Source organism: Rhagoletis zephyria, unplaced genomic scaffold (genome assembly GCF_001687245.7).
Source record: "Rhagoletis zephyria isolate East Lansing unplaced genomic scaffold, Rhagoletis_zephyria_1.1 Rzeph_scaffold_09109, whole genome shotgun sequence".
Lineage (NCBI taxonomy): Eukaryota > Metazoa > Arthropoda > Insecta > Diptera > Tephritidae > Rhagoletis > Rhagoletis zephyria.
The window spans coordinates 4399-12267 of NW_016166188.1; the positions used below are offsets into that span (position 1 = coordinate 4399).

A 7869-nucleotide genomic window follows, 5' to 3' on the forward strand; every position below is an offset into this window, starting at 1 on the left:
ACATTTTACTGAGCAAACAAATTTATGTTTTGTTGTCAATATAATTGTTAGTGCGTGTATTCTACACAATATATGTATAATATTTGATGATTTAAATATTGGATTTGTTCAGAACGAAATGTCGGAATACAATTTGCAAGGTGAACCTATTGAAGACAATTACCATGCAAATGGGAATAGACGAGATTTATTGTTCGAATATTTGCAGGAGAATAATTTGATTTAAGAAAAAATACTCAACATTTTCTGTCTTAAATTTAATAAAAAATCCATTTTATTAAGTTAAAAAAAAGAAAAATATCACATTCGTTGGAAAAAATAGTTAAGGTAAATAAAAATCAAAATGCTAAATTAAATTAATCTCAAAAAAAAAAATCATTTGTTTAAATTTTTAAGTAGTTCAAGTTTTTTCATTTCTACTTCTCTCATCATTTCCACTACCGAATCGTGGAATCTTCTTCTCCTCTAACTTCCTTTCTTTTAATATAAGTTTTTCCTCGTAATATCTTTCTCGAGCTGTTTTCCTGCGACGTTTTGATGTTACTGGTTGTGGCGATTCTGCTTCGTGGGATGGTGGTTGTTGAGATGATTCTNCATTTTCTGTCTTAAATTTAATCAAAAATCCATTTTATTAAGTTAAATAAAAGAAATATATTACATTCATTGGAAAAAATACTTAAGGTAAATAAAAATCAAAATGCAAAATTAAATTAATCTAAAAAAAAATCATTTGTTTATATTTTTAAGTAGTTCAAGTTTTTTCATTTCTACTTCTCTCATCATTTCCACTACCGAATCGTGGAATCTTTTCTTCTCCTCTAACTTCCTTTTTTTAATATAAGTTTTTCCTCGTAATATCTTTCTCGAGCTGTTTTCCTGTGACGTTTTGATATTACTGGTTGTGACGATTCTGCTTCATGGGATGGTGGTTGTTGAGATGATTCTGGATGTGGGGATGTAGGTGGGGACGGCGATACAGCCGGTTGTGGGGATATTGGTTGCGGACGTAGTTCTGTATATGGGGATGCTGCTGCAAGGTGGGATGTTGTTGGGTGTTGAGATGCTCGTGGAATTGGGGATGTTGGGTACGCAGATAGTGCTGATGCTGTATGTGAAACTGCTGGACGTTGGGACGGTACTAGGAGTAGGGATCTTGCTGGGTGTGCTGATGCTGCTGGACTTGGGGGTGGTGCTAGCAGGAGGGATCTTGATGGCTGTGCTGTTGGACGGTGGGGCAGTGTGGGCTGTGAAAATGCTGTTGGAGGGTGAGGTAGTGATGGCTGTGGGGATCTTGCTGGCAGTGAAAGTGCTATCGGACGTGGGGGTAGTGCTGGTTGTGGGGAATCTGCTTGTTGAGGTGGTGGTGGCATTCCAAGTGGTTGTGCTCGACAACGACCCACATTAAGCGTGTGGTTATTGGAAAGCAGCGCACTGTTTCCGAAAATCTCCGCCATCTCATCCATGTACGGAGCAATGCATGGTGCGGCACCGGTTCTGCTTGCGTTGTCTTTTGCACACTTGTATGCAGACAACAGAGTGCGCATCTTTCCTTCTAAGGCTACTGGGGTCGTCGATGGATCCTAGATAATTTTTTTTATGTTTAGATTTGTACAATCCAAAATTACACTTCAAACTTACGGTGAAACCTTGTGCCACCATGTCTTCCAAGACGTGGGCATAAGCATTTCGCTTTTTTCTCGCATGTAGGAACTCCTCCTTTCTTGCCAAGTATCATTTCAGCAATCCCTTGATTTCTACTACGGTCCACACCTTCCGTTTTCTGCAAAACAGTTTTATTAGTTTGTAGTAATAAATATTTAGAAATCCACAATTAATTACTTACGATTTGTCCTCCGTTGCCATTTTTATTCAAATATTCTGTTTGTATAACAATTTTTCGTTTGTACCGCTTGACAGTTCACATTTCAACTATTCGCAATAGTAAAACTCGTCTAATATACTCGGAAAAACTTGGAAACATTAAGTCCGGCGAGAAGATGGCGAATCAATGAGGTATAACCAAACTCGCTATCGTCCATATTTGCTAACTAACTTTGTTGTTGCTTTCACATGCAAATTTTTCGTTAAGCGACCGGAACTCAAACATAGCGAGCAGCGAAGTGGCGAATCGATGACGGCTTATATCTACTTATACAAAATCCCATAAAAGGTTATGAATGTAATCAATAGGTAGAATTATTATGTGCATTATACCGGGTGTCCTAGACCACCCGCCCACCCCTTCTAAAATGGAGGAAATTTTTTTTTTTTTTTGAAAACCGTAAAAATATGAAATACCGAGTTGGAGATACTCTATCTTTTGGTCGTGTTTCCACCGGAAGTGGGTTAAAGAGACGGAAGTCCATTCCTTTAACCGGAAGTCTATTGCAAAAATAATTACGTATTTTTATCCGCAGAATCCGAATTTGTGGTAAAACATGTATATACATACATCCCATTTAAAAAGATGGACTTCCGGTTTGTATAACCCACTTCCGGTCGAAACCGGAGGTCGGTAATAGTACCAAAAGATAGAGTATCCTCGAACTTGGCGATTCATATTTTTTATTTGTTTTTAAATAAAAATATGAAGTTCAAAGGTCATTGAGAGGTGGAAGAAGGCACTTCCGAAAAAAAGTTTTAAACAAAAGTGACGTATTTTTATCCTCAAAATCCGAATCTGTAGTAAAAACATGTGTGTCTAATTATAAAACAAATTTACTTCCGGTTAGTTAAACCCACTTCCGTTTGAAACCGGAAGTCGGTAATACTAGCAAAATATAGAGCATCCCCGATTTGGTAGGTGATATTTTTGCGTTTTTCAGTAAAAAATATTTCCCCCATTTTAGAGGAGATGGACCGGTGGTCTCACGTTCCCTAAAATTTCGTAAAATAACACACGGGGAACTCCGAAAAGTCTAGAAAAAATCCTGTGAATATCATGAAAAATTTAGATAAGTCCCGAAAATTACGATGCAGTCCAATATAATATCAATATTTAAAAAATAAAAAACCAAGAAAACCAAGAAACTAAATAAATACCTAGGTACTTTAGTATTTAGCACCTCTCAAATAATTAAATTGTATTTATTTAAATAATTGGCAACTACTTAGAACTTAAGTTTTTTCATTTGAGTACTTACACATCTCTAAATACTAAGTACCTGGGTATTCAGTATCTAAATTGATACATTAAATACAAGAGTATTTAAGTATGCCCCCCTGGTATTAAGTATGTATGTTTTTCTGTATACGTTAAAAAAACAAAATCTTTACTGAACAAGAATTATATTTTATTATTAAACAAATATCGCTTAAGAGTGTCCCTTAAAACATAACTGTTTGCACTGCATCTATTCGATGAGACTCGGGTAATTGATGGTAATGGATCTGTGTCCCTTCGCCATGCACCTCTGATAATAGTATCAAATTCGTACCTATCAACGTAATCACTGGGTAGACAATTGGGAGAAGATAATTTTACGTAATTATGTAAAACTATGCATGCCTTAACAATTTTTTCTGCGTTTTAGGAGCCATACAAAGAGTGGTACGAAGAATTCTACATTTTGCAGTCAGGATCCCAAAAGTATTTTCGATAATCCTCCTCGCACGCGAAAGTCTTTTGTTGAAATATTCCTGTTCAGTCTGTATATTTCTACCCGGATAGGGCCTCATCAAATAACGTCGAAGAGGAAATGCTGCATCGCCAACTAAATAATGCGGAAATGGCCCTGACTCCCCTGGTAAAGGACAATCTGGAGGAAATTTGAGGTGTTTGTTTTCGATAGCCTCTGTTAGCTTCGAAAAATGAAATATACCACCGTCGCTTTGGCTACCATAAGCACCAATATCGACACACGTAAATGTGTAGTTGGCGTCGCATATTGCTAAAAGAACAATACTATAATTTCCCTTATAATTATAGTACATTGTACCAGAATTCGTGGGGCAAATTATACTAATATGTTTGCCATCCACGGCACCAATACAGTTCGGTATGTTCCACAAAACTTCAAATTCGGTTGCAATACGACTCCACTCTGCTTCGTTTGGTATGCTTAGGTAGAGATCTGCCAACAAATCCCATATTATATCGCATGTTTCCAGTATTATTCGCCTGAAGGTTGTTACCCATTCTGTGCACAAGTGTGTGAAATTGCCTTGGGCCACCATGAGAAAGATATCTGCAATTAATGCAAACATTCAAAATTAAAGTAGAAAACGATATGTATTTTTATGTAATTTATTTACACAAGTGTTACGAATAGTCTACAACGAGAGGATATCGGAGTCCTGATGGAGAATTTTTTCAATGAATTCTCCAGTAACTCATGAAGCACATTGAACCAGGGGAGAGACATCCTCAAATACTTTTTGAACTGCTCTTCATCTTCTGCAAGTTTATTTAATGCGTTTTCAAACAGTCCGTGCTTTTGTCGATCCATGTACAACTTGGGCACCCAAAATCTCCTCTTTGAGCGTAACTTACTTCTTAATTTACGCAATTTTTCTAAAATTAAAAAAAATTTCAAAATTCGTTCTGCGCTTTGGTACAACATTTTGTTTTGTTTTGTAAAAATTTAAAAATGAAAAGTCATTACGACAGCTTTCCAAGCAGCCATTTGGCCAAGCAAGTTTTCAGAGTAAATCAAAGCAAACTAAAGTAAGCAAGGCATGCAAAGTAAGCCCGCATTGGGCCAGCATCTTTACATTTGCCCTGTTGACATTTCCTTTGCTTTTGGGTGAAGGTTTTGAGAAAATTGAACAATTAAAACCTGGTAGCACTGATTTCATCCGTAACTATTTCTGAAGCGAATATAAAACTATGTGCTTATGGCTTCATACAAATTTTAAGCGCGGATGCATATGTGTGTGAAAAAAACACAGCCAACATATACATACATATTTCGAGAAAACCGAGATTATGTCCTTTTTAAATCAAAATGAATGTTTGTTAAAGAAAAAATACATAATCAATTATAAGATATGTATGTCAGAAGAGTACGGTATTTAAAAGGAAATAGTGAAATTTTCTAGAAAAAGTCTATCGTTTAATTACGTATCTTTAAGAAAAACATATATTTTTATTAAAAGATGACTATAATTTCGTTTTTTTTTTTAGTTTTCTCGAAATACATATCTGTACATTATATATACAGCTTTACACATCAAATGAAAGACATTTCAATTTCCATTCCAACCATATGTACGGTTTGTTCGATTCAATCAGTTTTGAAGTATAAGCTTTTAAAAATAGTGACAATTCTACTTTCTACCTAGCACCGCTCCTATTAATTTGCACCAAACATTTTTCATACCGTTAGAATCAGTGAAACAAGGCGAACTACGTCCACATTTTCTTTTTTAGTTTGCCAAATGAACTCGCACAGTTTTAGCAGTTGTTTTCCAAAATTGCAGCAGTGCTGGAAATATTAGTTTAGTGGAATATTTGTTTAGGTACTAAAGTTTAGGTCAGCCTAAATCCGAAATGGCGTATTAAAGATGATAAAATATGATTTCCACTTCGATAAATGATCGAAAAAAAATAGTGAAGACACCGATTGGAATGAGTGGAATGTGAGTTTTCCAGTAGCTTTCAGCGAAAATTGGTTTTCGTTTGACAGATTTTACATGGACGAAAACATAAGTTTTAGGTCGAAAACCAGCTTTAGCTACGAAAACATGTTTTCGATGTCGGTCAGAACGTGATATTAGGCGGTTACAGCGCCAATAAAGAAGAAGAAGAAGCATGCTTTTTAAACATTCGCATATCACTTTGAAACTAATTTATTAGACAAGCTAATGTAGAAGCTTTTCCCATCTTCTTCATAACGATAATACTAGGTTCACGTATAAGTAGATTATCCTCATTTTCGAGCTTTACACCCTAATCTGTAATTATAACAAGAGATTAGCTATATAAAATTCGTCCCTTGTTAATCTGTAATTATAAAATAATCTCAGATTAAACCGATAACTTTTCGGTGTCCATCCTTGTTTTATCGATTGTTTTTGCGAAAGAGAGGAGAAATGCCAAATGTAAAAGTAAACAAAAATGTACGCTAGCAAGTAAAAGAGGTTTGTAAAGGTATTTTTAATAAAATGTTAAGTTAAAATATATTTATATTGCTTATTATAGCAGAAAAACGTGATCACGGTGGCACAGAGAAGAAACATAACTTTACCTTGAGATGTGAGAATAACAAGCACAATAAATTTGACGGCTAATAATCTGAGATTTGCCTGTGTAAACGGGGTGATTAAAATACTAGCTTTGATTGTGATAATATTGATATGTGAACATAGTTTAAGATGAGGTTTTTCTTGAGATACAGGCAATTTGTTTAATCTGTCTTCGGAAACAATTTCCCATAAATGCCATTTGAACACTGTTAGAGAAATAAGTTATTAAAATAAAAAAAATGCCTTAACCACTGACCTATGTACATCCCGTAAACTCTTGTTGCTAATTCATTTTCCTTATTCAACCAACTACTATCAAGTGCAGCTGATTTGCCGCTATTTAAACTCGACAGCGTGGTTGTTGTTGTCAATTCTATACATCCATTTGCTTATTTGCTTTTTTGTATAGTTTCAGGCAGGCTTCTTCCTAAACTATGTATTTGTCAATGTTATTGTGGCTTGTTAACATTTTATTTTTAATATTTTTATTGAGCTTTGTACCACGATTGTTTATTAGGAAAAATTGAAAAAGCAACAAAGTCTAAGCGGTAGAAGTTATAGCACTATTTCGGAGATCACCACATCTCCTCATCAGACCTCTTTTTTCTAGACTTCAGCATTTTTAGTTTTTTTTTGCATAAAATCCTGAGTGACATTCCGGAAATATTTAGCCGTAGATATCATGGTGCAATGATAAATTCACTTAAAATCACAAAATAATTTCTTTTATTATTACTTTTCGATTATTGGTTAGTGTTTTTTCGGGCTCATGAATTAATAAATATACACACATATGTCGATATAAACAGAATCCCGATTCAAAAATATTCCATTTATTTAGACCCTTAGCAGTATATTTACCATCATTCCTGCCACACCAAGCAATCATAAAATATTTTGTTGGTTGTAAGTCGATCATCCAGCTATTAATAGCAGTTACCCAATTAATCAATTGCAAATCCTACGCTATAACATATGTACTTATGTATATTTGTATGTACATATCTATGTACTTATGTAAGCACATGTAAACATGAGAAACCATGAAAAGCACTTAATGAGTATTGGAAACTTTTTTGAAATAATACGGATTGGAATACGTACAATTTGCATCTGATGATATACGCAATAAACGCCTCCGTTGATTTGTGTTAATCTTAGATTCGCAGGAAGTGTTGTTCAATACACAGTAAATGTTATCCTTCGTATGGTGTATCTAAGTATTTAACTTTTTTTCTAACGAATCGAATCTCCACTCTACAGCCCACACAAGCATAGGCACCCACACGTTCTCGTTGTTAATTATCGAATTTTTTATCAATGACGTCTTTTGGCATCAAATTTCCATGTGTTCCAGCCAGACATACAATACAATTGTTATTTGAGATTTTTTCTAGATTATTCTTAGGAAAAGACATACACGTACGTATGCATATGCACATATGTATGTACATATAAATATGTATTCGTGTGTACCATAAACGCACTCCGCATTTTAGTCCGTTTCTTTGGTTTTCGCTGGCGCTTAAGGGATTCACACTCTTCTCGACTCCCACAAGTAAATATCCGTTGTAATGCATATCTGAAAATCTAACTAATACAATTTATATTTGCATTTAATTGATTGCTGGTTTTAGTAACCCAATCGTTGTGTACGTCTATCTGTACTGCTTCCATTCCTAA

The 7869-nt window shown here is 34.9% G+C and overlaps 1 pseudogene; it reads right to left on the reverse strand.

Annotated features, from left to right (window-relative positions):
- Positions 1 to 420: 420 nt before the first annotated feature.
- Positions 421 to 1863, reverse strand: LOC108375550 (vegetative cell wall protein gp1-like; annotated as a pseudogene).
- Positions 1864 to 7869: the final 6006 nt, after the last annotated feature.